At 37.3% G+C, this 13,678-nt stretch overlaps 1 long non-coding RNA gene across 3 annotated transcripts; it reads left to right on the top strand.

Moving 5' to 3' along the window:
* The first annotated feature begins 339 nt into the window (after positions 1-339).
* Positions 340-2,453, top strand: LOC113360837. 3 transcript variants are annotated; one of them, XR_003364824.1, is made up of 5 exons: positions 340-495; positions 608-696; positions 1,425-1,506; positions 1,605-1,831; positions 1,930-2,453. It is a non-coding gene; the product is annotated as an uncharacterized LOC113360837 (long non-coding RNA). The 3 variants fall into 3 exon arrangements; XR_003364823.1 differs by having other exon boundaries at positions 1,374-1,506; XR_003364825.1 differs by lacking the exon at positions 1,425-1,506 and having other exon boundaries at positions 1,930-2,451.
* The last annotated feature ends 11,225 nt before the right edge of the window (positions 2,454-13,678 follow it).

Genomic DNA, 13,678 nt, shown 5'->3' with positions numbered 1-13,678 from the left:
TAGTTTTTTAATTTAATTTAAATTCTTTTACTGGATTCTACAGAGAATTTATTAATAAAAAAAACAGAATACATACGTAGAAGGCTAAAAATCTGCCTCTTAATGCATATTTTTTTTGTTCCCTAAGGTCAACAAACCTACTTCACCTGGTCTCTCATTCACTTGGGAAGTGAACGAGTGCTAAACCATAGCCATAGCTCTAATAATAATACCTATTTCTGTACACGAGAGCGTGTTAATACGTCCAGGTTCGTTGTTACGGATTAGCCAGCTATTATGAGCTGTCATCCACTTTCTCCTGTTGAAACACAGGGTCTGTTGGTGTTTCTAGAAGAAGAAACACAAACAACTAGTTCTACTTAAAAGAACAAAGGCACACAAATGCAACAGAGAGCCAGAGTAGACCCTAATTCCTCTCTTATCATTTCCGCTTAACCACCGCCACTGGACCTCTTCTACTTAAGAGAAGGATTCTCAGAAAACATAATCATTTCGGTAAGTTTTACTATCTCTTTCTCTAGGTTTGTGTTTACAATCTTATCTAATTGTTAATTTTCATCGATCTCTAAGTTTCTGAGTATGCTTTTCTTATTGTAAACGTTTGAAGCTTTCCAAACGACGTTTAATAACCACCTCAACCTCGATTCTTGTAAGGACAAGGATTCTCATAAAAGATAATCAAAAGCCTTAATATCCGTAAGTTTCACTATCTCCTTCTCTAAGTTCGGTGTTTGCAATCTAATCTTATCTAATTGATTCATTTTTGCTTTAATCTGTATATTTTTTCGGAGTATGCGTTTCTTATTGTAAAATTTTTCCCAAACCACGTATCTTGAAGGAGAATTTGGAATTCTTTGTAAAATTTTTCCCAAAATGTTCAATTCTAGGTGAGTTTTATCAGCGGTCAGATAGGGAACTGACAGCCTTACACGATGTTTACATACAGACTTGATTATCCTATCAAATTAATCAACTCACAGCTCCAGTTGTACGCCCTCCTCCACCTCCACCTCCAGTAATATCTCCACCTCCACCTCCAGTCATGCCTCCTGCTCCACCTGCACCTCCAGTCATACCTCCTCCACCACCTCCAGTCATACCTCCTCCTCCACCACCTCCAGTCATACCTCCTCCTCCTCCACCACCTCCAGTCATACCTCCTTCTCCTCCAATGCCTCCAGTCATGCATCAGGGTGGTGGTGATGACTTGGGTGATGATGATAACCTGGCTGAGGATGGCATGGGTGGTGTTGATGCTGGTGCAGACATGCCACTGGCTGTTTTAAAAAATGTTGTTCCTTTAAATGCACCAAATCTGGGACTGCCAATACAAGGACCTGAATTTTTGATAATACTTCATAATTTATATCTAGTGCAAATCAAGTTATCAACTGGACTTCACACGGAACTTTTTTCATACCCAGTGTGCGTGCGTTCCAACAGTTCCTTCCTACCGCGCCTTGGCTGGGAAACTGGGCCAACTTTCAAGCTAGCCTGATTGCTCGCGTTAGTAACTTATTCAATTCTAATTTTTGTTTTTCAGTTAACCTATTAAGATTTGAATTAAGTGGCCAACTTTCAGCTAAGTGTTTCTTCTTGTGCAGGGATTTATTCAGTTCAAGACAATGAGGAACAGAGCCGAGTATTCTCACAGATATTTCATTCAAAGATATCTCTTCCGAGTGATGATTGATTATCATCCAAGCGTTAGACACAGAAATCCAAGGATATTACCGGACAGAGGTGATGAATTTGATAGGATTACAGGGCCGGAGTTTCATATCGAAGTGGGGGGTCTGCCGACGTCAATCCGCCTTTTTTCCCCAGAGAGGTAAATATTAAAAATTCACCTCCTGAAAATGAAATGGTGAATTTGATAGGATTACACGGGTTGTATATGCCGTCTTACTTATCCTGTCGTTGACGTAGATTGCGGAAAAGCTTTTGATCATAGCTGTTGCTGATGCTGATGTCAAAGTTTGGTTTTCAGGCTTCTCTAGCTTGAAAATGGGGGGTTTGGCGATTTTGATAGTTGTATGTGGTTTCTGTTGCTTTAGATTATGTTTGCGCCACTGCAGCTAGTGACAAGCAGAAGACAATATCTTTCCCTAGTGCCTCTCGTGTTCATTGCTAGTAGATGAATCATGGTTATTCTTTGTTAGTTGATTTTTTTTTCTCTTTTTTTCTGAGAAAGGTTTGCATTGTATTGATACAAGTAGAGAAAAAAAAATTACAACATGAGACTATAGCTGTACAACTCAGCCCATAGCTTTACAAGACAAAATTACAGCTTCGTGGAATGAAGAACAGATTTCCACTTTCCGTGGAATTTTTTATTTATCTTTCCCTCTGCAAAGTACCTTTCTTGCTATGGGTTTAACTGTTCAGGTTTAAAGTATCTAGTCGGTGCAATATGGGAGTATGCCTTGCTGTTTGGTGCAAATGATGGAAAGTCGAAACGTTTCTTGTAGCGCGTTCGGATACCAGAAGTGTTTTTGCTTTTCCAGAAGTAGAAATCAGAAATAAAATTATTTTACTTCACAAAAAATTAACTTTTGCTTTTCCAGTAGTAGAAATCAGAGTAAAACTGTTTTACTTCACAAAAAACTAACTTTTCAATTTCTAGGGATATGTTGTGCCAATAAATTATCAAGCCAACTGAATGAACTGCAAACCTTAAGTTAACTTGTGATAATCTAAGTTTAGTCTTATGTTGGAAATCTATTTAAAAATCTTTCGCGGTTAAAGTATTGAAAATCGACAAGGGACCGGAGTATTTAAGTTGAACAGACTTATACTTCGGTGAAGTCTTCTCATGATTGGAAATTATTGAACTAGAAAGGTCATTCAAGGAATTCCCATACCAATGGTTTAAAGGTGAATTCTCAGCAAATTCTGCTACTGGTCCAAGTGATAATCTCCAAGGTGATAACAAGGAAGAAAAGTCCAGCTAGGTAGTTCAGTTTATGTTCTTTTCTTGTATTCTGATATGTAGCTGTAATATTGTATCTAGCTTGTACTTCCATTCTGTTTTTAGCTTTCTCTGCTCCTTAATTTAGCTTTGCTGTAGTTCAATTTAGTGTTTCCTTATTTGTTTGCACCTTTGCTCTCTCCCCTTGGTTAACCTTAATCTGGGTGTATTAATTTTCTTCTATGTGTTATTTTCCTAAATTTCTACTACCTACGTCCCATTATTAAGTGACCTACTTTATAACTAAATTTCTAGTTTCTTAGTTTCCCGGCCATCATCTTATGTTATCCTAACTCTGTAGTCAGTTTCCATGTGTGATACTCAGGTGCATCCTTTTTGAATTTTTGCTGAATCTGAAATCTAGGATGGTTTTGGTCTGTCAATCCTTTGCACTAGGTCTTGTTTCTCAGTTGTTAAATACTCTTCCTGGGATAGACTGAATTGATTCTTCCCTTTCTTCTTAATTTTTTTTTGTTGAAATTATGCGTTCATTGTTCTGTTTTGGTAGTTCCCTCCGGTGCTTTTTCTCCTTTTTTTCTTATCATTAAATAGCTTTATGTTTCCTCATTGGTATTTTTAGCTATGAAGATCTTATCGTGGAATGTCCAAGGTATCGAGACTCCAATCGGTAAGGACCATTTAAACCACCTCTGCCATACGTGTAATCCAGATATTCCTTTTTTATCTGAAACTAAGGTCCAATTCGAAAGAATGAACCTGATTTTAAAAAAAATCTAATTCTAATGATTGGTTTATTGTTCCGTCAGTTGGAATCACTAAGGATTTAGCTATAGCCTGGCACAATAACATTGAGCTTAATTTAATTTCTGCACATCTAAATGTTTGCCAGTTTAATGCAAATATTTTTGGAAAAATATAAATTACTTGTGTTTATGGTGCTGTAAATGCTGATGAAAAAGTTTCCCAGTGGACACATATTGGGGACCTGGCTAGACAGATCCAAAAACTTTGGGTTCTAATTGGAGATTTAAACATCATTCTAGACTAGTCCAAAAAAACAAGGTGGGAACGATTCGAGCTCAAGCAACAATGCTTTTGTTACGCAAATCATTGATTCTCTAGGACTTCAAGATGCGGGATTTGAAGGAGTTCCATTTACATGGTCCAACAATAGAAAAGAGTGATGCAAATATTTGCGAAAGGATCGATAGAGCGTAAGATAATTACCAATGAATACAATCCTTCCTGGAAACAAAGGTAAGTCATCTTTCCATAGTTGGGTCTGGTCACACACCCCTACTCTTTGATACAAACCCTGAAATAAAAAAGCTTCAAAAACCCTTTAGGTGCATAGATTCGGCTTATTCGATAGTATTAGTTCTGAGCCGAATATGTATTATTAGAATTTCATAAGTTGTGCAAGTGAAGGTTCGGCTTATTGCATGATTTTATTATGCGCCGAATTTGTGTTTAATTTCATAAGTTTAGATTCGGCTTATTCAATAGTTTTAGTTTTAAGCTAAATATGGAGGATCGTCTTGAAAGTGTTTTCTACCTATAAGACGAACCACTCTCTGTGTATAATAATCAAAATTTAAAGACATAGTTCGGCTCATTTATGTTACTTCGGGTTAGCCAAACCTTTTGATTTGTTGACAAGTTTTTTTTTAATCAATAAATATATAATTTATTTTATTAAAGGGAGTCATGACATTAGTGTGCATGACTTTCTGAACTCTCTTGAGAAGTCCAACCGCCTCTGGAGCTAGGTAACTAAAAGTATCAAAAGCAAAGGGAATAAATGCATGTTCATTGTCAACGCACGCTTTCTCATGCTTCGATATCTTACCTGAGGCATCTCTTAGTGCTGCTTGTCCAACCATAAAAGTACCATGTCCAATACCTGATGGATTTAACTGCAGCAGTGAAATGCCCATCTGCTACATTGCGCAAACAAGTTGTAGCATTGGTGCCAAGCCTATTGTCTTCCTCCGCATCATTCTCCATCCGAACAACACCTCCCGATATTGGTACCTTCAAAACCTCTCGAACAAGCTTTTGTGCGCCACCAGGTTCACCCCAAATTGCAAGCGCTTGAAGGATTTTTTTCTGCTACATAGCTTTACGATTGGCTAATTTACATTCTACTTTGCCTTTAGGACGAAAAACCCCCAGCGTAAAACGAGGAAACACCAATAATCTCACTCAATGTCTGACGGAACCAGGTCCTGCCACAACTTTCTGGAGAGATGCCTTAAGGATGCGGGAAAAAGCCATCCTGCAGCCCTTCGGAATACTCCTGACAGTGCATATGGGAGCCCTGAAAACCGCATATACTGCCTCTTCATTGAGCTCAAACTCACAAGCCCCAAACTGACCATAAAAATCTTGCAAACTCGGCTTAGATACCCCTATGATTGCTTCAGCTATATCACCAGAAGCATCAAACACCGGACTAATATCAATATCCCCTTCATATTTTCATGCCCTGCTCCAAGCTTGGATGCTCATACATTCGAAGCATATCCATTGCTTCAAAGACCTTAAAGTACCCTCTAAACCCATAAAAATATCCAAGTCTCGACTTACAGCCTGTTGAAGTGCAGTTTTTCTTTCCATGTTGCAGAGGTGTATTCGCTTCAGATGGGGGATCAAACATGCAAACCCTTTACTCCCAATCCCCCTATCTGGGCACCCGTGAAAATCCTTAAAGGGACATAGCATACCATCTTTACCTGCGGTAATCATTGAGGGATAAAAATAAACAGCATAAGCGCTTGCAGCTCAAGTACCTACTGAATTAGGAAACTGACACCGAAGCCACCTGATTACAAGCAGTACTCGTGGTGTATGAAGAAAAGTAAGCCAAAAGGAGGCAGAAAACAAATAAACAGGCTTTAAAAACCGAGAAACTACCTAAAAAACCTTAAACATCGAATTCATTAGAAGAAAACGACGTGGAAAAACAAAAGGAAATCAAAAGCAGGCTTTAACAACCCTCCACTCCACTCTAACCCATCGATATGATGGTGGTGGTGGGAGTAGTGTATGTAGTGGTTTACAGGCGGTGGTTTAGGTTTCTGGAGGTATAATAGCTATCACCTATTATACCTATCACTTTAAAGTTTAAGCATGGCACGACTATTTCCTATAGTTTGTTTTCTTTTGTTGTTCGAAGTATTAGGCTTATAAGTTTTATACATGTGTCAAGAACGTTGCAGCTAAAAAGAGGAAGAAGATGGAGGTAACGCCTTCTACTTCTAAAACTCCCGATCCTCGAGGAGGAGGTTAGAAAAAATTGGGAGCAGGAGGTAGAGGAACTGACATTGTAGAAGAAAAATATGAACAAGCAAGATTTGGAAGACAAGAAGAAGGAATAGCGAGGAAGAGGCAAAGGAAAAGGAAAATGATCAAAAAAGGAAGAAGAAAGGGGAGGAAAATGACAGACTAGCAGTAGCGGAAAGCTGGGATACTATTCTATTTGGTCAATCCATAATGGGTTGATGATGATGAAGAAGCTGATAATAATTAAGAAACACAACCCCAATGAAAACCCGACAAAGGAAAGAAGGTTGCAGAACCCGAGAAGGTTATAGAACAACGGATTACATGTTTCCACATTCCTGATGAAAATGACGTAATTCCACCTCGATCAGATGATTTTCCTCATGGTCTTCCGGAAGATGGAGGAAATGTGTTGATTGGTTATGATGATTCTTGGGCAAAGAGAATTTATGAGACTCCCGACTACAACCGTGCAGTCCGAGTGTTGAGACACCAGAAGGCAGTGATAGACACATTTTTGTGTCTAAATCATCCAGGTTTTATATATTGATAGTGCTCATTTTTGTACTTATTATGGTGTTTCATCTCTTTGTAGGTGTTTTTGGAAAAATAAGTTTTCGCGGAGAAATTGGCTATAAAAGTTGTTAAAGGCACCTGGGAGGATATTTGCTATTCGGATCCTCACTTTGGATAAGGGATAACCTATTTCCAGGGCACCTGCTATTTACAACCCCTGCTCTGGATAGGGGCATCTCTTCTTAATATTTCAAATGAAGATTTTTGGCGGGAAACCATGGCAGCAGCGATGCAAATTAGGGTTCTAATTTCAGGGCTCTTTGAGATAGATTCAATCGCTAAATTCGGTTGGGTTGGACATGACTGGACTAAACAGGGTTGGTACATTAGTTTGGATCGACTAGAATGGGCTGGACAATTGATTCTCAACAACATAAGGGAATGGAGTTTTCTCGGGTTTGTGAATCCCTGGATTGTGTTCGATAGAGATTTAGATGGAGATTTTCTCTGAATTGGATAGGTATGACCCTGTTACGACTTAAAAGGGATGGTAATATGATTTTTTCACGTAAAAAGAGGGAAGGAAAACATTGATATCCGATTACCCAGGGGATGAGAGCTTATCGGCAAAATAGGGGACGTGATATTCTCCGGTGTTTGGTTTAAATGGAAGTTACGTAGGGAGAAGATACTCTCCAAACATGCAGTTTTACCGAGTTCAGGAAAGTATCAGATAACAAAAGAGCCGTGTGAAGCAAAAGGAAAAAAAATAAAAGAATTATTCTGTGACTTCCTGTGAAAGGCAGGGAGATATTTCACCGGATTTTATTGACCTGTAAGTATATATACAAGTTGTTTCGAGTCCCAGAAGTTTTATCGAGAGTTTTGGGGTCGAGCAGAGGCCATAGAAACGAAGAATCAGAAGTTGCAGGAATCGGGTTCTGCTGCTGAAGAAGAAGGAGCTGAAGAACACGATGAACATTGGACACAGCGAGATAGTCGCAGAAGAGTATCGTTGTTCAACAACAGGAGTTGAGTATCGTTTATAAACAACAGTAAGGTTTTATCGTTCCTTTGTGGACCCTTTCTGTGGGTCGTACATTCACTGTTTTATACATTTTCATCCTTTTAATCAACTTTTGAGCAACAAACATGTATTTTGAGCAAGTGATTAACATGATGAGCTAAACCCCAACACTGGGATGATGGAGGAAGCCATTCTTTACGTATTTGTTAATTCTATTTAATTCTTATATGACTTTTGCACTATTCTAAATTGATTTATGATTTTTCTTGATTATTTGTGATTTTGTCTGATGGTGTATGCTTAGTCTAAGAACTTTTGATGCATCATGCTTATGATTTACATCCAGTACTTTATGAAATCTATTTTTGGCAAAGAAATAGTCAATATTTGTTATCATTATAAGCTATAATTGTCTAGAATTAATAGTTGAATCACATGAATATAAGAATTGGTGGAATCCTGAGTCTCAGTATCTTGATCTTGTGACATCTTTTGTATATAATTTTATATTTGAGTCTGAAATTGAGTCTACACAAGTCCGAGTTGAACGGACATCTTATTTATCACTTTACAAACAACTTCAGAATTACATCAAATTTTTGGCGCCGCTGCTGGGGACTTGTATTTAGATTTTTTTTAGGTTTATTTTATTTTTTAGGTTTATTTTTATTATTTTTGTTCTTTTTTACGCGTTTTGGTATTTCTTGTTGATTTCAGATTTGGAGCTGAGCTAAGAAAAAAAAAGAAAGTGCTGAAAAGAAAAGCTAAGCCAAAGAAGGAAAGAAAAGAGAAATCCATAAGGAGTGAAGAAGAAGTTTTGTATATAGATATTTTATTTTATTTTTAGAAATTGTAAATAAGGTTTTATTTTTCGTAATTTTTTTGTAATTTTTGGACTTTGGACTTGGACATTGGATATTATTTTTAAAACCCTAAGGAAGGGTTAAAAAAATTAAATAAAACTGTTTGCAGGGAAGGACGACGATTACGATACCGTCTCGGCCCCTCGGGTTCACACACTGACATTGGAGTTGGTGGCCTGAGTCGACTTCAACGGTTCATCGCCCGTATGGTATGGGAGGTAAGACTCTATCCACCCACGAATCCCCTGTCAGTGGGTTTTTATTTACCACAACGAACACCCGTGCAAATAGAATGTCGAACTGGTATTACAATAGCCAATACAACGAATATCCGACCGAGTTTCCAAATGGACATTATTCACATTACGACCATAGTGTAAATAGTGGTTGGGAACACCAACCTTTTCAAGGTTATGGATCATACCATGGTGAGCCTAATTATTATCCACACATGCACCAGTCATACGAGCAAGAAAATAAGGAATATTATAGTACTAGTTCCTCGTCTTTGGAAAATATAATGAAAATGTTAAAAACTAGTCCTTATTATGATCCTTCTGAACCTGTTCTTCCTCTAGAAGAGTCTCTTAAGCAGTTAAACGAGAATACAAATAGGTTTGTGTTATAAATGAATAAACAAACTGCACTCGAGTGAGCTTTCGTTGCAAGATATTATAAGGGATTCATGTGAATCGACTCAAAAGCTTTTGTTAGAGGCCCAAAAAGGAACTGCTCAAAATAATCTTAACTTCTAATATAGTGTTTCCGATAGTGCCCTTGATGTAGTTATTTCCATAATCAGGATGACGAGGTTAGAATTGGTGACACTACTTTTGATGAGGTTCAACCATTTTCATGTTATTATAATGATGACTATGATGAGGATAGTGTTGATGAAGAAATTGAAACATGTAGGCATAGTGATCAGGAATTTGTTACTCCAATTGAGTTTTATAATGATAATGATATTTCTAGTTCAAATCCAAATAATTTTAATAATTATTCACATATTCAAAAGGAATAGGATTTGACTACAGATACCCCCGTTTTAGACGATGTAGTATTTCCTTTTTACGAAGCCAATAAAGGTTTAGAGGAACCAGTTTATCCTGAGAATACTGTTTTAGAGTCGTACGATTTAGAAACAATAGTCTTAGATGAACTCGTAGAGATGAGTGAGGATGCACCGCAAGATTATAACTTAGAAGGATCAATTGCCCATTTTCAAGAATCTGATGACCTAGAAATTAGGGAAGTTGTGCCTAGTCTATCTAGAGACACTGAAAACTCTAAGTTTGGGGGTGATTATCATTCTCCATGTGCTTTAACTCTTAGAAAGGTCCCTCACTTGGGACTTGAAATTTGTGCCTTAACCATTTTAACAGATTATCTTCATACTCGTTTTCCTGAACCTAGCGATGTATATAAGGAAGTTCAGTTGTTAGAAACCCATCCTCTAAAGGTTGATGTGGTTTACCCAGGCTATGATACCCAGGTCGATATTGTTTTCCCACCAAAAACTTTTCTACCAATTGTGGGAACGTATGAGTTTAAAATATGTCAGTTATTTAGTTTTGAGACTATGCCAAAGTCCATTAGGATATTATAATCGACACATTTGTAAGAATGACCATCACTCTCACTGTGGTCAACTTTGTAAGTCAAATCTGATTGACTTTAAGGATCCCCAATTATTCAGGTTATTATTGTGTGCTTTTAAGTATTTAGTTGAGTTTTTCCAGACTCTTAAACCTGAACTTTTGGATATTAGCTACGAGGAAATCTAACCCATTAAAATATTTTATCTAGATCCTTTCATAGATCCTGAACCCGAACCACAACTAGATGTAGTTGTCTTAAACAGGAAACTAGACAAGGGTATGCTTTATTCGTTAATTTTCTTGGCATGTTGCAGATTCCTTTTACTTGTGGTAGTCTATTTGGTTTCGATAACCGACAATTATTTCGGCTATTGCTATATGATTCGAGGTGATTAATCATTTCTTAGTCTGGATGAAGACTTTAAATTTAACATTTCTTGGGAGGTAACCCATTCTCATGCAACCAGGTAATATCTTTCCTTAACAATTTTTCTTCAAATGGAAATAGTTTCTCCTTGTTCATGCTTTTAATTTCATCTTTAGAACATTGAGAAAAATGTTAGATTTAAGTTTGGGGGTATGGGGGAAACTTTTTAGTTGCATTATTTTAAACTCCAGAGCTTAGAAATTTATTCCTATTAAGGATGTCACTAACCAATCTAAGTGGATGGAAGCATTTTGGTTTTAGGAGTTGAGGAACCAGTCTGACTAGATGGAAACATATAAAGAGTCTATTCATAAAAGCACAGAGCTCAGGTGTTAGAAATAACATGATAGTTTCGCCATATCTCGTTGAGTCCCTTTCATTTCTGTTTTTATTTTATTTTATTTTTAAAATATGTTTCTCTAAGTGATTAGGTGGGGCTCACGATTCAAATTGTTACCACTGCTAGGATGAAATAGAGTGATTGAGATACCAAAAAAAAATTGAAAAAAAAAGAAAAAAAAAAGAAAAGAAAAAGAAAAATTGAGACCAGACCATTAGACCAAACGGAATAAAATTCAATAGAGTCGACCACTGGTACCCTTGTATATGCCAGTTGTGTTGACCTAGAGTTAGGATTATTGACCACTGGTTCCCTTGTATATGCCTGAGTTGATATTAGTCAAGACCAGTATCTAAGTCATTTAGGATAGGTTCATTTTGGCAGTGGCCTTCAGACAGATATGAGAAACACCGTTCACCTAGTCAACATCAAAACCATCTATGTTTTTCTATATCCATCTCTTAATCTATCCATATGATTTGTTGACTCCGGATATTGATGTTCATAGTGCGACTATCTGAGTAGAGCTTTGTCACTTATATATGAATTTTAGTATGCTTGAGTGCAAACTCGTGTACAACAATTGGAAATTCGCATCAGGGTACTTCCTCCCGTAGTCAATAAGTATGCCAACCAAGGAGGTTCTTTAGTGCCTTCAGAGGTTCTGCGTAGATAGCTAGGGTATGGAGTAAAGGTTTTGTGGGTATACCTATGGTAAGCCCTCCCGAGACTATAACTCGGCCGTTAAGGCCACCTAGGGGTTTAAAGGCTTATTGCATACGCTAAATGCAATCAACGATGCCTGCGACAATTAGTTAGGATTTTATTTTGCTCGAGGACTAGCAAATAATAAGTTTGGGGGTATTTGATAGACACATTTTGGTGTCTAAATCGTCCGGATTCTATATATTGATAGTGCTCATTTTTGTACTTATTATGGTATTTTATCTCTTTGTAGGTGTTTTTGGAAAAATAAGTTTTTGCGGCGAAATTGGCTCGAAAAGTTGTTAAAGGCACCTGAGAGGACATTTGCTATTCGGGCCCTCACTTTGGATAAGGGATAACCATTTCCAGGGAACCTGTTATTTACACCCCCTATTCTGGATAGGGGGCTTCTCTTCTTTACATTTCAAATAAAGATTTTTGGCGGGAAACCATGACAACAGCGATGCAAATTAGGGTTCGAATTTTAGGGCTCGTTGGGATAGATTCAATCGCTAAATTCGGTTGGGTTGGACACGACTAGACTAACATTAGTTTGGATCGACTAGAATGGGATGGACAATTGATTCTCAACAACATAGGGGAATGGAGTTTTCTCGGGTTTGTGAATCTCTGGATTGTGTTCGATAGAGATTTAGATGTAGATTTTCTCTGAATTGGATAGGTATGACCCTGTTACGACTTAACATGGATGGTAATATGATTTTTTCACGTAAAAAGAGGGAAGGAAAACATTGATATCCGATTAACCAGGGGATGAGAGCTTATCGGCAAAACAGGGGACATGATATTCTCCGGTGTTTGGTTTAAATGGAAGTTACGTAGGGAGAAGATACTCTTCAAACATGCAGTTTTACCGAGTTCAGGAAAGTATCAGATAACAAAAGAGCCGTGTGAAGCAAAAGGAAAAAAAATAAAAGAATTATTCTGTGACTTCCTGTGAAAGGCAGGGAGAGATTTCACCGGATTTTATTGACCTGTAAGTATATATACAAGTTGTTTCGAGTCCCAGAAGTTTTATCGAGAGTTTTGGGGTCGAGCAGAGGCCATAGAAACGAAGAATCAGAAGTTGCAGGAATCGGGTTCTGCTGCTGCTGAAGAAGAAGGAGCTGAAGAACACGATGAAAATTGGACACAGCGAGATAGCCGCAGAAGAGTATCGTTTTTCAACAGCAGGAGTTGAGTATCGTTTATAAACAACAATAAGGTTTTATCGTTCCTTTGTGGACCCTTTCTGTGGGTCGTACATTCACTGTTTTATACATTTTCATCCTTTTAATCAACTTTTGAGCAACAAACATGTATTTTGAGCAAGTGATTAACATGATGAGATAAAGCCCAACACTAGGATGATGGAGGAAGCCATTCTTTACGTATGTGTTAATTGTATTTAATTCTTATATGACTTTTGCACTATTCTAAATTGATTTATGATTTTTCTTGATTATTTGTGATTTTGTCTGATGGTGTATGCTTAGTCTAAGAACTTTTGATGCATCATGCTTATGATTTACATCTAATACTTTACGAAATCTATTTTTGGCAAAGAAAGGGTCAATATTTGTAATCATTATAAGCTACAATTGTCTAGAATTAATAGTTGAATCACATGAATATAAGAATTGGTAGAATCCCGAGTCTCAGTATCTTGATCTTGTGACATCTTTTGTATATATTTTTATTTTTGAGTCTGAAATTAAGACTACACAAGTTCGAGTTGAACGAACATCTTATTTACCACTTTACAAACAATTTCAAAATTACATCAGGCAGCGGAATGGAAACTTTCTGAAGAGGTTCCTGAGGTGGTTGCTTACGTACAATCCTCTGCTTTATGGCCTGCAATTCATTATGGACATCAGGAATATGATAGTGTCACAGCCTCCGCCTTTACCGAGAGATTTTTTCGAGATATTTAGACATTACAATTACCTTTTGAAGAGATGACAATCACTCCTGATGAT

Source organism: Papaver somniferum, chromosome 3 (genome assembly GCF_003573695.1).
Source record: "Papaver somniferum cultivar HN1 chromosome 3, ASM357369v1, whole genome shotgun sequence".
Classification (NCBI taxonomy): Eukaryota; Viridiplantae; Streptophyta; class Magnoliopsida; order Ranunculales; family Papaveraceae; genus Papaver; species Papaver somniferum.
This window is presented reverse-complemented; position numbering and strand designations above follow the sequence as displayed.